Source organism: Hippopotamus amphibius, chromosome 13 (genome assembly GCF_030028045.1).
Source record: "Hippopotamus amphibius kiboko isolate mHipAmp2 chromosome 13, mHipAmp2.hap2, whole genome shotgun sequence".
Classification (NCBI taxonomy): domain Eukaryota; kingdom Metazoa; phylum Chordata; class Mammalia; order Artiodactyla; family Hippopotamidae; genus Hippopotamus; species Hippopotamus amphibius.
The window spans coordinates 22,507,045-22,525,828 of record NC_080198.1 but is presented as its reverse complement, the minus strand read 5'-3'; positions in this window follow the sequence as shown (position 1 = coordinate 22,525,828).

The window sequence follows — 18,784 nt, the reverse complement described above, 5'->3', positions numbered from 1 at the left end:
TTGGATGAAACCACTAAAATGTAAAATATAAATCTTCTTTGTGCACACAAACCTAGTGCATCTAGATGGAGGAGTGCTTGATGGCTTTTAATTTTACTCTCCACCTGTCACCCATGTCATATGAGGTGGCAATTTGTCATTCAGCCAATGCTCATCCTGCTGGCCAGATGCAGACTGAAAAAGGTACCCTGTGGTCAGCACTGATGGGACAGCAGCGATGTAAGAGCCAGAAAGGGCACTGCTCTGGGAACAAAAGGGAGCCAGAATGCACATGGCTTCATTCACGGGGAAGAACTGACATTCAGTGGTGTGCCTCGTGATCTTGATTCAGCACTGATGGCCAAAATAAAAACCGTGATCATGATTAAGTCTTGGCGACTGAGTGAATGCATGCTCAGTGGGAGGAGAATGGCAACAAGTTCAAGACTGTTTTTCTGTATTTAATCACTCTGGTTATCCACAGCCAAATGCTTATGTGAATTGTTTGAAGTTATTTTTATTGAGGAATGCCCAAGAGCAGAAATTCAGTAGGGTATTTCTATCTCTACTACCTAAATGCATCACATCATAGCCAAACAACAGTATTTATCAAGAAGACCAAACTGTGGAACAGATGCCTTGATTTACAAGAGTCTGACTCTTTCCTTGAAATAAGTTTTTTTTTTCACTTTTTGAGAAAGAAATCAACAATCTTATTGGCCATTAAACACACATGCACATATGTGCACACACACACAGGCACAAATGATACAAACCATATGAAGAATGTTTTCCAGAGCCCCTCAAGACAATGAGAGACAGGATTAAGAATACATTAGCTCTCATCTTTCAGGTCACTTATTTAACCTTACAGCTTTAAAAAAAAAAAACAAGCTTACAGCTTTTGAGTGTGATGTGCATTTGATGATACACTGTAAATGGTCTTCTATGAAAATGTTCTGTATAATTTCTTGGTCTATCCATATTCAATGAAAATATCTAAAACTATTTAAGCCAAAAATTACTTGCCACCATTTTTACCTTTAGTTTCATATTCATATTTAATCCATAGTTTATGAAACTTACTCATCTGTTCAGTTTTTCTTTAATTTATATTCATATCATCATGATTATTTTACTATCCTGTGTGGCACAAACATTTTGTATAATTAGTAAGGCCCACAGTGCTTTTCACAGAAACCAAGGATTTCTTTATAGTTTGAGGCGGCTTTCCTTTTTCTGTTTTTCTAAATAAATGAAAACTCTCAGTTGGGATTTTCAGGAAAGCACCCAACTATAGGCTGCTCCAATGAGTTGCCATGAGAAATTGAATATGGAAATCATTTTACACGCACATTTATGTAGGCAAAACACCTGCACATCTGGGTTCCCAGCAGTCCCTGTTGATTAATATGCGTGTAACCCAGAACTGCCCAGTGCTGGGTAATAGGAATTTTAAATGCACTTGGCTCACGTTCAAGTAAATCCCCGGGTCGTCTGTACTGCCAGGTTAGATGCTCATTTTATATGAAATCAACTTCCTACCCTATGAAAAAAGCCCCACTTTTATATTCAGTATGTACTTTTTTGTTACTTTGGGGAAAACAATGACTCGAGTTAACAGCAAACAATGGGCTTTACAATATAAAGGAAACCATCTGGTAAACTAGAATGTTTTGCAGAGTGATTTTTTTTTTTAAAAGTAGGGAAGATGGCTCCTGCCCAGCAACAGCTGAAAGCCCAAATGTAACTGAAAAATGCAAGCCAGCTGGCCAGGATGCCACCAATGAATGGTATCTCCTTTTTCTGTGGAGTTACTTACAAAATTCAAATGGTGCATGTATTACTTCACTTGGGCATCTACCAGACCCTGGGGGTAGGTAGCAACAAGTGGGTTATATTTTGAGGTGAAGAAATTGAGGTTCAGCATTCCAATGTCCCATTTAAGACCTTCCAGGCAAGCGGAATTAAAGATCAGAAGTAGAGTTCAACACAATTCACTTTCTTTGTTAAGTCTCTGCCACCAACCCTGCTCGTTCTGCTTTGGCAGTGCTCAGTCTTAGGTCTGTAGATCATTTATTCTATCTTCACTAGAAATGGAAGCTTTAACCTATAACCTTTTAATTTAAATACAATCATTTACATTTTATTATATTTTCTTTTAAACAGGTCTCCAGGAATCTCCAGGCAGAAAATCGTCAGGAATTAATTACCTACCACACCAGACTCTGAAAAGTAATGAACTGATTAATGTAACTTACAGGAAGGGGTTACCAAATAAAACAGTCTAAGAAATATTGAATAGCTAAATCTGACACATCTTATGATACTCCTCCAGAAAGCATAGCTATTGTGATTATTTTAGGAAATTACTCTTTTTGTACTTCAGTACTATTATTTATAGTCTAACATTAAAAACTTACATTATTATAAGATGATACTAATAGAACTTTGTTTCAAACCATGTGCATTAAGGGGTTTATATAAGTTCTTTTCATATATCAAGCATTACATACTTAATTTCATTTACTTAATTTAATCCTTAAAGCAACTTTAAAAGTAGTATTGTTTTAATTTTACATATGAGAGAAGACCTAGAAAGGGTCTGAACTAGGGTGACTGGTTCAGCTTGACTCAGCTTGTACCTGCCCGTCCCAACCCTGTCAACAAGTGGGTTCCTTCTCCCATCCCTTCTCCAAAATTTCACCTTTTATTTACCTAAATACTATGCTTCTGTTCTTCTGAACTCAAGTGAGCATATATGATACTGTGAAGGAAAATTAATGAAGTGAAGCAGTCCCCATAATAGTCCCCATAATAAGCAGCCTAGTTGAAAAATATGAAAAGAGTTAACAAGAGCAATAAAATATTCCAAAGATTAATTAGGCCCCACTTGTTTATTTTCATTACTCTAGGAAGTGGATCAAAAAAGAGCTTGCTATGATTTATGTCAGAGAATGTTCTGCCTATGTTTTCCTCTAAGAGTTTTATAGTATCTTGCCTTACATTTAGGTCTTTAATCCATTCTGAGTTTATTTTTGTGTATGGTGTTGGGGAGTGTTCTAATTTCCTTCTTTTACATGTAGATGTCCTGTTTTCCCAGCATCAGTTATTGACGAGACTGTCTTTTCTCCACTGTATGTTCTTGCCTCCTTTGTCATAGATGTTCATTGCAACACCATTTATAATAGCCAGGACATGGAAGCAACCTAAACGTCCATCAACAGAGGAGTGGATAAAGAAGATGTGGTACATATATACAATGGGATATTACTCAGGCATAAAAAAGAACAAAATAATGCCATTTGCAGCAACATGGATGTATCTAGAGATTGTTGTACTTAGCGAAGTAAGTCAGAGAAAGACAAATATCATATGATATCACATATATGGAATCCAAAAAAAGGGTACAAATGAAGTTATCTACAAAACAGAAATAGAGGTACAGATGCAGAAAACAAATTTATGGTTACCAGTGGGTAGAGAGGGGAAGGATAAATTGGAAAATTGGGATTGATGTATATACATTGCCATATATAAAAGAGATTAATAAGGACCTACTGTATAGCACAGAGAACTCTCTTCAATACATTGTAAGGCCTATATGGGAAAAGAATCCAAAAAAGAGTGGATATATTGTATATATAACTGATTCGCTTTGCTGTACACCTGAAACTAACACATTTCAAATCAACTATACTCCAATAAAAATTTTTTTAAAAAGGTCAAAGCAATGACAAAAAAAAAAAAACACTAAAGATGTGGTTCTACTTTTCTAGTTTTTGCTCTATAGTTTTGTTTTATATCTCCACTATTTTTTGGAGTTACTGGCTTTACACCATGTCAGCCACCCATTTATAACCATACATTTACACTTGGGACACTTTCCCACTTCTGACACTGTAAACTCAGACCTTCTCCTCTCAGGTCACAAGCTCCTTTTCTTCCCATTCTCTCTATTATTCCCCCAAATTCAGTTCTTTGTTCTGCACTGAGACTAGAATACTTTCTGGACCTCCATCCAGCCTCTTTCTTAATTTCCTTTACTATTCACTGTCCTGTTTAGAATCTATTTCTCTTTAAAGTAACTTGCAAATATCCTGAATCTTCTTGACCTCTTGTCCTCCTCTTACACTTGACTGACCAAAACTCCACCCACATTTGGACAAGTCCCAGAGTCCACCTTCTCTGTACCCAGATTACTGAGAAGTGATGGATACAACTGTGCAAACTGGGGCCAATATACATTCGTGGTCACTGACCTCAAACAGCTTGTGTGTTTTCTCCACCAATCCTATTTTTATTCAGAGTCAGTTCATGCCCATTTTCCATAGCACTCATGTCAAATACTCTTCACTCTTGTCAAGCCTTCAATTCCCTATCTCATCATCACTTTATCCGATGTGATTCTTTCCATTCTTGTATTGGACTGTCTTAGTTTAAATTCCACACTTTACAGGGAAGTGCAGTCTGATTAAGGAAAATTGGATATGAGACAGGGAAGGATGGAAAGAAAATACAAGGTGATGCATCAGCTGTCTACTTCTTCATGAGATAGAAAGAGACACAGCCAGTCACTTACTCAGGTGGAATATCTCTTCAAAGGCTGTACTTGTACAGAGTACAAGTATTCCATGGAACGAGGATGGAACGGGGAATGAAAAGGGACATTTCTAATGGTTGCTGGTTCCTGTTCATCTCTTGTCTTTTACTGGCCAAAGTCTGCTTCATCTCCTCCACACTTCTCTCTTGTGGCACTGTGCACCTTTTCAAAATTTTTCAAATTTTCTTTCTATCTTCTCCTTTTTTTGGACTCTATTTAAATATATATGTGGCTGTCTGAAGTTTCTCACAGTTTGCTAATATCCCTTTCAATTTTTATAGCTGTTTAACTCTCTGTCATTTATTCTGGGTAATTTCTACTGTCAAGTCTTCAAGTTCATTAACCTTTCCTTCTGCAATGTCTAATATGTAATTATTTTTCCTATCCTGTGCATTCTTTATCTCAGACATTACAGTTTTTATCTCTAGAGGTTTGATTTGGGTATTTGTTTATAAGTCCCTACTCAACATATTCAATCTTTCCTCTAGCTTTAAGAATATATGGAATAGTTAAATATCTATTTTAACGTCCTAATCTAGCCTATATCATTTGTGTCATTTCTAGATGTTTTGACAGATTTTTCTCATCATTATGGATTACATTTTCCCACTTTTTTTGAAAGGCTGGTAATTTTTGATTGGATCCAGGCATTATAAATTTTAATTTGTTGGGTGCTGGATTTTTTTTTCTCTAAAATTATTCATTGACTTTGTTTTGAGACATGGTTAAATTGCTTTGAAACAGTGTGATACAACTCTAACCGATGCTTTTAGTTCCTCACATCCCCCACGAAAGATGCAGTAGTACTGGGTTAGGTACCTGTGTTCAGGGTCCCTAAGCCACCTTAAGGTTCTACAATTTGCTAAGAGAACTCCCAGGACTCAGCATATGTCATTCTCATAGGTAAGATTTATTACAGCAAAAAGACAAATCAAAGTCAACAAAAGGAAAAGGCACATGGGGTGAAGTCTGGAGGAAACCAGGTACAAGCTTCCAAGGATCTTTTCTTAGTGGAGTCACACAGGACATGCTTGATTCTTCCACTAACAAGTTTGTGACATCACTTGTGCAACGTTATCTATCAGGGAAGCTTATTAGAGACTAAGTGTCCAAAGTTTTTGTTGGGGGCTGGTCACATAGGCAGCCTTTGCCTGACAAGTACCAAGATTCAAGACTCCCAGAAGGAAAGCAAATGTTCAGTACAAACCACATCATTTGGATGAGTGGTTCGGGCACAATGAGCCATTCTCATCAGAGAATGGTGGGAACTCTCATGAAATCCAAGGACCAATCTTGTAAGCAGGACTGTTAAGGATAAATAGTCTCAGGACTGATGTATTAACTGGTCTGCACAGTGCTGACACTTCAGGTTTCCATAGCCTCTTGTACTCCTCCTATAAACCTACTTGTTCAAATGCCTGTCTCCTATAGACTGCAATCTCTGTGAGCAAAGAAGAAAGGCAGATGGAGCTCCGTGAGAAAAGAAGAAACTATTTCTATTTTGTTCAATATTGTGTCTCCTGTGCCTAGCATAAAGCTTAACGTAAAGTAGATGCTCAATAAATACTTGTTAAATGAAGACAAAGGGTTAATATTGTGAGACTATATAGAACTTTTAAAACTACAAAGAAAAATGGGCAAATGACATAAATATTCACTAGTAAGCAAATATATTTACATTTGAAAATTGATAGTTTTTTTATGTATCAAAGTGACAAAAGTTAAATGTTAATACACGAAGTTGAGTGTGATTAAATAGTAACTGTTATACATTGTTGACAAGAATATATAAGTTATATAAATGAACAATTTAGTAATATGTGTGAAGAGTGTTAAAATGTTCATAATTATGCCTTAGAAAATTCCACTGATAGTAATCTATCTAAATAAAGTAATCAAGAGATTAAACAGACAATAGATACAAATGTTAATTGCAACATTATTTATAATGGCAAATATCTGCAAACATCAAAAACATCCAATGATAGGGGAAAGTTAAAAATTATGAGATATAAATATAATGAGATATTAAGAAGTCAACTATAGATTGCTTTCAATAAATATTTTCTGACATGGAAAAACACTAAGGATTATTAAGTGAAAAATTAAGAATTTCCAACAGTTAATACATTTTGATCCATACTCTGTTAATATATATGTGCATTTACATATGTAAATATGTTTTATTTTAAAGTATAATAAATTTGAGCTATGTAGGCTAAAATCCTAATAATTACTACTTTGGAAGAGTTTATTTATGGGGTCACCAGTCTTTTTTATTTTTATGTGTTTTCTAAAATGGGTATATTTTGTAATTAGGATACACACACACATGCATGCATGTACTTCCATACAAATAAATATGTATATCCTAATTTGTTTTATTATTTGATCATTAACCAATAACTGCTGTCGGGAGAAAGATTTCTTGTTAGACTTCATATGTGAAGCACATGAATGAAAATAAAGTATACATGTAAACATAAGAGGACAAATCCTCACTAAAGACATTTGAGTAACTCACTGATCTTTAGCTGGTACTAATCTAGTATTACTCACCATCATCAATATTTCATTCAGAGATGCACTTTTAACAGTATAATTGTCTTATTTCAGTAATTAAATACTTTTTCTATCTCTTCTTTCTATTCCCTTCCTTTATGATCTTAGGGTTATTTAGGTCTATTTCAGAAGCCTGGTATATTCAGGTATTCACAATATGTTTTATATTGCCTTTGATATTTTGATTTTACTCTCATATTTTAAGTTTTAAAGTATTTGCTTTCAAAATATGAGTGAAATGTGCAATCATCAAAGGTTAATTAAATTTCTCCAGTCTGAAAATCTGAATATTCTGAATATTTACATAGGATTAAAGGATTTGGGGACACACACACACATCCCCCCCTTGTAATTCTGGCTCCAAAACCCTCATAAGGATGGCTATGTAACTTGATGACAAATGATTTATTAAAAAGAATCTTTCCTGACAAGCTGTATTCTCTGCAACATCTGTCATTTTCCGATCTGATTATAATGTTTGCATTTCATTCAAACCATTATAGACAATGGATGTTTTGATTAGTGAAGCTGGGATGGTGAATTATCTTCAAAACCTGGCTTCCTCTCTTTCTCGATTTGGGTTCCTCCTAAAGCAATCCCTGAGCCAAGGATTTGGGAGCAAGTAAATTATTTGGGAGGCAATCCCAGGAGACACAGTGAGGCCTGGGAAGTAAAATAAAGAAGCAGGTGTTAATTATCAGGCTACTTCTGAGGGCAACCAGAGCTCATTCTCACTGAAGACCCTCTGAGACCAGTATGGAACATGCCTCAGAAATATCCCACTGAATGTAAATCAGTGCAGCCACTATGGAAAACAGCATGGAGGTTCCTCAAAAAACTAAAAATAGAGTTGCTATATGATTCAGCAATCCCATTCCTGGGCATATATCTGGAGAAAACAATAATTAAAATGATACACACACCCCTATGTTCATAGCAGCACTATTCACAATAACCAAGACATGGAAACAATGTAAATGTGCATTGATACATGAATGGATACATATACACAATGTGATACTACTCAGCCATAAAAAAGAATGAAATAATGCCATTTGCAGCAACACAGATGCAACTAGAGATTATCATACTAAGTGAAGTCAGAGAAAGACAAATACCATACATCACTTACACTTGGGATCTAAAATATGATACAAATGAACACATCTATGAAACAGAAACAGACTCATAGACATGAACAGACCTGTGGTTGCCAAGGGGGTTGGAGGAGGGATGGATTGGGAATTTGGGATTAGCAAATGCAAATTATATATAGAATAAACAACAAGTTCCTACTTATAGCAAGCATAGGGAACTATATTCAATATCCTGTGATAAACGATAATGGAAAAAGACTATGAAAAAGTATATATATATTCTTTTATATATGTATATAACTGAATCATTTTGCTGTACAGCAGAAATTAACACAACATTGTAAATCAACTATACTTCAATAAAATAAATTAAAAAAAAGAAATGCCCCACTTAAGGACAAGTAAGCTGGGTACGAATTCTACTTATCCATGAATACATCTCTGTCATTGCTTGAGGGTCATCCCAGGGACATTAACTTTCAGGCATTTCCAGCCATCTTCAGGAGTGGGCTGCAGATGGCCACAGGCAGAGAGAAGCAGAAGATGCTCTGTGGGTGGGAACTGTCTGCAGCAGACAGAAACACTGACCATACCCTCTGTGTGGATCAAGATGTGGTGCAGGAGAAGAAGTAACACTTTGGCTACTTCTCTTTCGTAGAGACTTTATGGCTGACAGTCACTAGTTCTGACTGTGGCCTTAGCACTAAGGAGCCCTGTGATTTTGATCCAGTTACAGAACCTCCTTAAACCTCGATTTTCTCATCTGAACTAGGGTTTAGTCAGAAAAAGTATCTGAAACTTAGAAATAGGCTAGTGGATTACTACACATTTCCTTCACTGCAGCTCTGAGCTTGATTTTCTATTGACTGGGATATTTTACCACTTTAGAGGGGCAGAGGGTAGTTTTAAAATCTTGTTTTAGCTGTGAAACTCTCCTGTCTAAGCCAACATAGACTTGTCATTTGTGAAAAAGATGGGTGAGCATGGAGTGGGGCACAGACTTGCCCACCTGTAAACCTCTTAAGACAAGGCAAGTGACCTCTCTGGCTCCTTGATGTTCTCCAATCCCTAGGCCCCTTCTGGCTCTTTTTTGTTTCCAAATCCCTCTTTTACAGAAGAGAAAACTGGAAGCAAACTGGAGACCAACTGAATGAAGAAGCAAGGGCTCTTTATACAGAATTTGCTGTACAAAGGAGTCAGCCACCATCACTTGAATTTGGCAGAGACTGAAAGGCAGGCAGAGGAGTGGGAAAGCTGTATAGCGGAGAAAGGGAAGGCTTCAGGTGTGCCCTGATGGAAGGTGTCAGCATGGCGATGCTGAAGGCAGGGTAGCCACAAACAGGGCATCCTGTGTGATTGCCTTGGGAAGCATATTTAGCTTTCTCCTTTAGGTCCGAAATTGGAAATGGAGGCAAATATTAGAGAACCTGTCATTAAGTACTGACTATGCTGGACCGATTGCTACAGAAAATGTGGTTTGGCTTCCTGGACCGGTTGCTGCAGATTCTGGATCAGAATTCTAAATAGTTTTATATATGGTCTGGCATTGTCCATTCGTTTATTCAGTCTCTCAAAACGGAGACTTAAATGTATTAAGTTGTTTGAGGTTCCACTCGTGGCTAAGGTAAGACGCCGTGTTTCCTGTGAATTCCAGCCTTAGCTTCACTGGTAAAAAGCTAAAGTTTCTTTTGATTAGGTAGTAACACAGATCCCCAAGGTCCAGCAACGGCAACAACTAGGAGAGCTTGGCTGAAGAACTGCAGAGGACAACATCAGGAATCTCAAGACCTTCCCCAAACTGAGACTTCAAAAAAGGCAGTCAGGAAAACTGAGGGATTGCTTGAAGTTGGCAAAAGTTTTGGTATTTACATGACTTCAGAAATCTCAGGCAAGAAGAATCCATGAGAATGAAGGTTATATCTACATTTTCACTTGGATACTTCACACTGGATAAGCCACGTTCCTTTCTCAAGAATCTGTAAACAGCCAGCCCTTCAAATCAGAGCTTGGCTTCTCCCCTTATCTGAGAACAGCATTACAAGCAGAACATAAGTAGCTATTGCCATGGGGATGGATCGAAAGACTCTTTGATCAGCCATTCCGCTCACGTGAGCCTATCCCTAAACCAGGGATGGTAATGAAAGTAATTTAACATACATCTATAATTAATTTGTTACACTTTTTCCTGCTGCTGGAAAATCATACTATTTTAGAAAAGTTCATGGAACTAATCCCCCAGAAGAGAGATGAGATGGAAAGCCTGCAGAAATAAATGGTTTTGTTTACTTTCAAACATGTGAGTTTTTAAGAGCCAATTTTGGCTATAGGTCAGGGTTAATTTAGTGTTTCAAATTTGTCTTTTAGAAAAACTGTATAAAGTCAAAGATTTTCTTCTTCCCACCAAATAACAGGAGGCCTGCAGTAAAAAAGCCATTTTTCTTTTCCAATTGTTCCTATGATCTGGTAAGGGAGTAGATAATAAGGTTTTTGTTTGTTTGTTTGTTTTTTTGGGGTTTTTTGTTTGTTTTTTGTTTTTAAACATGAAAATACATAGGTAAGAAATGTTACAAAAATATGTTCTTTATTCAACTGTATCTTGAGAATAAAGAGAATATTGTGCATTCCTGGTATGGGTATTACTTAAATGACTTAAAAAACAAAGGCACATGCTAATTAAATTTAGAAGTGACTAAAATTTGGTCACACTGTTACGTGAGGAGACCAACTCATCCCAGTTTGTCTGAGACCTTCCTGGTTGTAGCACTGAAAGTCTTGTGTCCTAAGAAACTCCTATAGTTCTGGGCAGACTGGGATGATTGGTCAGCCTACCTAAGATTTCAGAAGATTTAAGTTTAAGCAGATTCGGTTTGGAAAAATGAGGAATGGTATAATACGGAATGTAGTCAGGGCTAGTCCTAGGCTGTGTCCTTAAGGATGGAAAATAGGTTTTAAGATATGGGATAGGGAAAAATAAACTGGAGAAATATAGGAACTGGAGAGACTGCAAACTGCACAAGATTCCCAGAATTGGAGACATAAAGAGATCATTTAAGAGTAACCTCTCATTTAATGTCCAGCTAGTAATCCAAGACAGATTAGATTCTGTCACCCTCTTGTCTGCTAATTCTATCCCACTAGAGTTTTTAGTTTGTTTCTAAGAACGTCTAGAACAGTGGTTCTCAAAGTGTGTTGCCTAGACCAGTAGCAACAACATCACTTGAACTCTCATTAGACATGCAAATTCTCAGGCCCCAGAGTTACTGAATCTGAACTCTGAGGGAGCAGCAGAAATCTGCATTTTATCAGGCCCTCCAAATGATTTAGATAAGTGCTAAATGTTGAGAACCACAGATTGAGAGCAATCCTTCCTACATAAAACATGACAATTTTAAACACAGCATGTACGGCAAATGGATGAGGCTACTTGAGGCTGTATCAGGGGGCTAACATGGCACTTTCTCAGTATTCAGGGATCATGTTTTGGCACACTAGATGGGAAGGGAATAGATGGCTACACCTGCTTTCTCCACATGCCTGTCACTCTTTCTCACCTGTGATACCAGCCAATAAACAGTAACCAACATCTAGTAACTGATAATAGACTCTTCCCTGTTTCTGATGCTCGTCAAGATTCCAGTAAATAATGACTTCAAAACTCCCTTGTACAGACAAACCATAAAAGCTGAGACAACCTAGATAATAGCTCTTTGCTTCAATCAGGTTACTAGAAACAGACACCCTAAATCCTAGGGCATCCTGTGAATGAATTCAATCAAGGAAAAGTGAAGAATGGACCAGGAGAACAGTCGAGTCACCTCCTGGTTTTGAGCCAAATTACATCATATCCTTTTCTGTTTAATCTAATAGATTCTCTCTTGTGTTTTAAAGAAAAGAGTTTGAGTCTGCCATCTTGTTCAACATCCAAAGAAGACTTCGCCCCAAGTGTCTGAAACGAGACATTCTGCTCATGAACAAAGCTAGATCTTGATCCCACTAACAACCAGAAGCCAAGGCAGGAGTCTGGCAGTGAGTCCTCAATGCCCAAAGAGCAATGAATTGGGACAATGGCTCAACAGCACTCTCAATTCTTTGTTGTAAGAATCTCAACTTCATAGAGGAATAAAGGATTTGAATGAACTAATTTGTAATTGATGATGGATATGTCAATACATTAACCAATATGTTTATATGAGAAGTTGTGTCAAAAGTAGCCTTAAACTAAAAATTTAGGTATTCACACATTGAAAACTATCCAGAAATATATCGAAAATTTCAACAACCACAGCTGACTTCTTCTACAGAGGCCCCTGTTTATTTAGCACATGGCATTGCTAAGATGTCTGTATCTCAGCAACAAAACAGAAACTTTCCCCAATTTGAAGAAGCATTTAGGGCCATTTGAAATCATTCAGCTATGAACTAAATTAGACAAAGAATGTCCAACTAGGAACAACTTCCAAAACATTCTTTTTTTTCCAAATCATCAAAACAGTATTTTCAAAGTCTCAATAGAGCACGTGCATCTTTTAGTAGGCTCATTGTTTTGTCCAAGTTAATTCAATTGTGAGATAACTACTTCCATAACTTTTGCCTTTTCAAATTAAGGAGGCATGGTCATTGCCTTTGAGTGGCCCTAATATTGAAGACTTCACAGAAGGTCAAAGAGGTACACAGGTGCAAAAACAGATCAATTTCCACAAAAGACCTGAATTCCAAAGCTATGCTTATGTTTAACATACGGTCTTTAATGAACATTTTTCTTACTCTGGGTGAGGGGAGGTATTTTTTTAATGAGTGTAGCGTTGATAAAGAATTCTTTTCATAGGAATGTGGTTTTATTTAAAATAATATTTTTAGGATATAGAAATTAATAAGCCTCTGGAACTTTGAGACCATTTTAACTTCAAACTTTTCTTCTAGAAATAAGCAATAGAGCAACAGCCAGCAAATACTATGCTATCCAGAATTCACCCTAAAGATATGCGCCAGGTGTATGTGCCTGCCTGGTGTGATTTGAGGGTCTCTAACACTTTCTGTCTTCTTTGTAATGACTATGTCTGTATCTGAATTTTTACTCTCTCTGTATCTGAATTTTTACTCTGTGTGTGTGTGTGTGTGTGTGTGTGTGTGTGTGTGTCAGAGAGAGAGAGAGAGTGAGGCAGGGAGGGAGAGAGGGACAGAGAGAAGGAAATGGGGAAGGGAAAGGGAGGTAGGAAAAGGGAGGTCAGGGGAGCCTCTCTCTAAAATCAGCGTTTTCTTTCCAAATGCAAAAATGCCCGGGAGGATTTTTACTTAAAGTAATTTAAAATAAAGTATGGTCAACTTATTAGAGTTCTGAGAGAGACCAGGGTTAAAGGAAAGACCTCCAGTAAAGGAGGGAGGAAAGGTGATCAAAATGCCAATTTCTTAATTTTGTTCACGGTCTGAACTAACTAGTTACCCCCAAACTAGAAGAAGGCATTAGATGTTTTCACAAGGCAATTTATCTAAGTAAGATGGCAACTACAATGCTGACGATTGATGATGAAGCTATAGTAGCATTGCATGTTTACTGAACACAGATTAGGTACCAGGAAATACACTGGTTCGTTGTTCATTTCAATCTTTTAACTCTCCAAAATAAACTATTATTACTCCAATAAAAGATCAAGGAACAGAGATTTAGAAGCAATAAATGCTCCATTACATGAGAAATACTTGGCAAAACTAAGAAATGACTTCGTGCTTTGAATGAATAAAACTCTACTGCTCCACCCAAAGCCAAGGCCTCCCCTCCCCCTGTGTCCTGCTCATGGAGCATCAGTTGACTGGCTGAGGTGTTAAGAGGAAATTTCAAAGGCCCACAGTTAACAGGAGTTAATTTTCCTTTGAGTCAGAACATACCCCCAATTCAGGGGAGGGTGGTTCCTCAAATGGGCAGGCCTCTGCTCTCCTAAAAAATTTCAAACTACTCATAAAGCCCTTGATTCAATCCAGACCTCGGAGAGTTTGCTCTGCCTCTGGCCCTCTTCCAAGAAGCTATTTACTGGTTCCTCAGATATGACCTAATTTGGAGACAGGCAGCGTGGTTCCCTGGAATGGCTACCTCTGAGGTCGGCCTTCAGAACAGAGCTCATTCTGCACCTCTCTCAGACAATCACACACTACAGATCTCCTGTTCACAGACACATAGACAGTATTTTACCAGGAACAGTAAAATGGATAGTTGAAGCAATGCTCGGAAATAGCTTAGGCAAAAAAATTCAGGTGGATGACCCACTACTCTCATTAGCCAAGTAACTGTCCAACTCTTGACTCTTCCATACCTTGACAAATTGTTTTTTTAAAAAACTGAATCCACAGGGAGAGTTTACACCACTGGAAACAAGGGTAAACAACTCAGGGGCAATATGTCTCTGAAAAGAAATGTCAGTGTCCAAATCCAGAAGCATAACAGTCGGACACGGATAAAAACATCCTCAATTCCAATGGGTATTTTCTTTAGGTCTTTGAAGGAGAATTCCTATTACCAGATGCAAGTTGTGAGCAGAAAATTCCTACCTTTCTCTAAATCCGAGTTCTCCCATCATCTGAGGGTTACAACCATCCGGGGATTCTTGCAGGGTGGGATGGAAGAGGTGCAGAAAGGCTACAATGCCTGACTCAAGGTTTACACTCCTCCCTCTGAATGAACCCAATCCCTTTTCCCACAAGTGTGCTGTGAAGAATAACTAATGAAGGATCATAAACCACCCAGACAACTTAGAGTGCAGCATAAGTGATGCATCCGATTTTTCTCGTGTGGCTTTCTTTCCATTTTATATAGAGCACTGAGAGTCTGTGTTTTATGTCTGTGCTCGCTTATGTGTTCCCTGCGGCTTTTTGCAGGTAACAAATGCCCCTCCTCAGCTAATACACACCTTGGGGCCCCACATGCCTGTGTTCCATGGAGACTGCTTTTATAGATGAGGTGACTGCGTGTGATTCTGCCTCCTGTAGTAATGACCTTGTAACTTCTGAATATGTGAAGTACAAGCTAATGAGAAGCACGTCTCCAAATGTATCTCCGCTCCATAGAAACAGCCACTAAGCACAAGGCAAATCCAGAGCAGTTTTGAATTAGGTGTCTGTCACTGTCAGAGTCAAGGCCAAGGTTTCTCCAGAACCCATTTGGAGGCAAAGAGAACACTGCTTGGGGCTAACTACCTTGTTAAACAACAGGAGAGTCTCAGAACATCATATAAACATAAGAGCACTTAGTCTTCTGTGTAGGGAAGTAGAGAGAGCAGTCAATGAGTCACAGAAGCCATTTGCTGGGGACTCGGGTAAACAACCATCTGTGTTACCTCAGGGTTACAACCTTCAGAGTGGAAAGGAAAGGTAATACGGTCCCTTTCCTGAGTAGCTGATTGTTAACAGGAGCCCAAAAGAATGGATGAAACAGCTCTTTGTTTCAGCTTCCAGGAGTTCATTTCAAATTGGATAGAGGCCACAGGAGGGATGAGGTTCCTGGGGTGTCTCTTCTGTGCTATGAAATTCGTTCCAGCTCTGTAATAGCTTATGAGGATTTTATTTTATTTTATCTACATTATCACTTCTGGTTTCAGCTTAGACAGGGAAAGGACTTAGGAATCAACACTCTTGTTATTACAACAGGAAAAACACGGACAAACTGAAAAACCAGTGATTTTTGCTTGACCCATCAGAGTACCAAAGTTGCAAGGCAAACTGTAACTCCAAAATATGGGGAGACAGGGCCACTCAGAGGGGCACAGCTGAGACTGGCTTATGGAGCAGAAGCTGATGGAGCCATAAACTGGGAAGAACATTTAAATGGAAAGTGTGATATGTTGCGGGGAGCTGAGTGTAGAGCAGCGTGAGAGCAAGAAACTCCCGGGTGCCACAGTCTTAAGGGGGGCGCAAACACTTTCTTGGCTTTCAAATCTAGGAATCTACCAGGTTTGCACAGTGAAGATCCAAGAAAGATATCCTGGTGGCTCTGGAAGGGGTAGAGGAAGAATAATCTTTGTGAAATATGCCCTGAGCCTTCCACATAACAAGAAAAGGTCTATAATTCATGGGAAAATGTTTGCCAGAGTCTTATCCCAGTTGGGATAAGGGCTTTTTTCTCAACCCTCTTTAGCCTTCCTGTCTCACCTAAGGGGAAATATAAAGTCAAGGTTGGTCAGGTTTTTTTTTTTTTATGACTTATATGCCTATTGCTCTTTTTTTAATATACATCTTTATTGGAGTATAATTGCTTTACAATGTGGTTAGTTTCTACTGTATGATAAAGTGAATCAGCTATATTTATACATATATTCCCCATACATCCTCTTGAGGCTCTCCCCCTTTAGCTGGTCACAAAGCACCAAGCTGATCTCCCTGTGCTATGGTCAGGCTTTAAGGAAATAGACTGGAAAACATTTCAGCCAGGGAAGAAAGTAGGCAACAGGAGGCAAAAAGCTATTCCTCAGGAGACACAGTAGTGAAAGGCACAGTCCAAGTCACAGGCCCACCAAAGCAGTGAGATTTAATTGAAAGGTTATAGAATAATTTCCCTCCTCACACCATATCATCACACTAACAGTTCTGGTATAATAGAGGCGGATTACATTTAAGACACAGATTCTCTCTGAGTAGGAGAACTTAGGAAAACCTAAAGTCAAGAGGGGAGACTCAAACAAGGATACTAGAGGAATCTGAAGCTTCTGGCATCCATAGGTAGATCAAACTTTAAACACAGCCCAGTTTCTGGCCAGATTAACATAAATCCTCACACAATAAAGGCCAATTCACGTCAGTTCTTATTATGTGATACAATACGTCCAGCTTTCAACAAAAAGTTATAAGGCATTTCAAAAGGCAAACCAATAAAATAAAAGCCAAACCACCACAGTCTGAAGAGACAAAGAAAGTCTCAGGACCAGACTCACATCTGACATACATACATACATACATATTCACATCTGGAATTATCAAACAGGAATGTAAAATAACTATGATTAAGATGCTAGTGGCTCTAATGGAAAGGTAGACAACATGCAAGAGCATATGTATAATATAAGAACAGAGATGGAAATCCCAAGAACGCACCAAAAGGAAATGCTAGAAATCAAAATCTCTGTATGAGAAATGAAGAATGTCTTCCAGAAGGTGACAAAAAATTCAGTTTCAATGAAGATAGGTCAAGAGAAAGTTCCCAAACAGAAATACAGAGAGAGACAGAGACAGAGAGAGAGAGAGACAGAGACAGAGAGAAAGAGAAGAAAAAGAAAACACAGCATCTAACAAGTATGGGATGGTTGCAAAAGTTGTAATGTATGTGTATTTGTAATGCCAGAGGCAGAAAAAGAGACAATGCAGAAGAAGTATTTGAAGTAAAAAGGTTGAGAACTTTTTAAAGACAGGCACAAAATTAGAGATCCAGGAAGCTCAGAGGTCACAAAGCAGTGTAAAGATAAAAAATTAACAAGAAACAAAAACCCCTAAAAAATCCACAACTGGGCATATCATATTTAAAGTGCAGAAAGTTACAGACAGAGAGAAAATCTCGAAAGAAGACAGAGGGAGAAAAAAACCCTTGCCTACAGAGGAACAAGGATAAGAATTACAGTAGACTTATCATTAGAAGTCATGCAAACAAGAAGAGGGTGGAGTGAAATACTTAAAGCCTTTGTTATGGACTGAATGTGTTTCTCCAAAATTCTTACATTGAAGTCCTAACCACCAGTGAGGCTGCATTTAGAGATGGGGCCACTAAGGAAATAAGGTTAGATGAGTTCATAAGGGTGGGGCCCTGATCTAGTAGGATTAGTGTCCTATAAGAAGAGACATCAGATCACTTGTACTCACTCATGTTTACTTGCTTTCTGTCGTATTCTCTCCTCCTTCCTTTTCCCTTTCCCTCCCCCTCCCCTTCTCTCCACCTTCCTCTCCCCTCTCCAAGTGTATGCACCAAGGAAAGGCCACGTGAGGACACAGAGAGAATGTTGCCATGTGGAAACCACAGAGAGAACCCTTACCAGCAACCAAATTGGCCACAACCTTGTTCTTAGACTTGCAGCCTCCAGAGCTGTGAGAAAACAAACTACTGTTGTTCAACCCACTGATCTACAGCATTTTGCTATGGCAGTCAGAACAGGTGAATAGTGTTGAAATTTAAAAACTCCAGTTTAGAATTCTATACCTAGTGAAATTATCTTTTATCAGTGAAGGAGAAATACTTTATCAGATAAACAAAAACTAAGGGAGTTCACCAGAAGCTCTGTCTCGTCAAGCAATGTCAAAAGAACTTATTTGGGTAGAAGAAAAAAGATACAGGTCAGAAAACTGGAACTCCATAAAAAAGGAATAGCATTAAAGAAGGAATAAATTAAGGCAAAATAAAATATTTTATATTTCTTCTTTTTTATTTGTTCTAAAAGATAATTGAGGTGATAATAGCAACACTGTATTAGGTGATTTTAGCAGATGGATAAGTGAAATAGTTGATAGCAATGTCACAAGATATGGGAGGGAGGGATTGGCAATATTCTGTTATTTATGTACCTGTGTGTGCTAC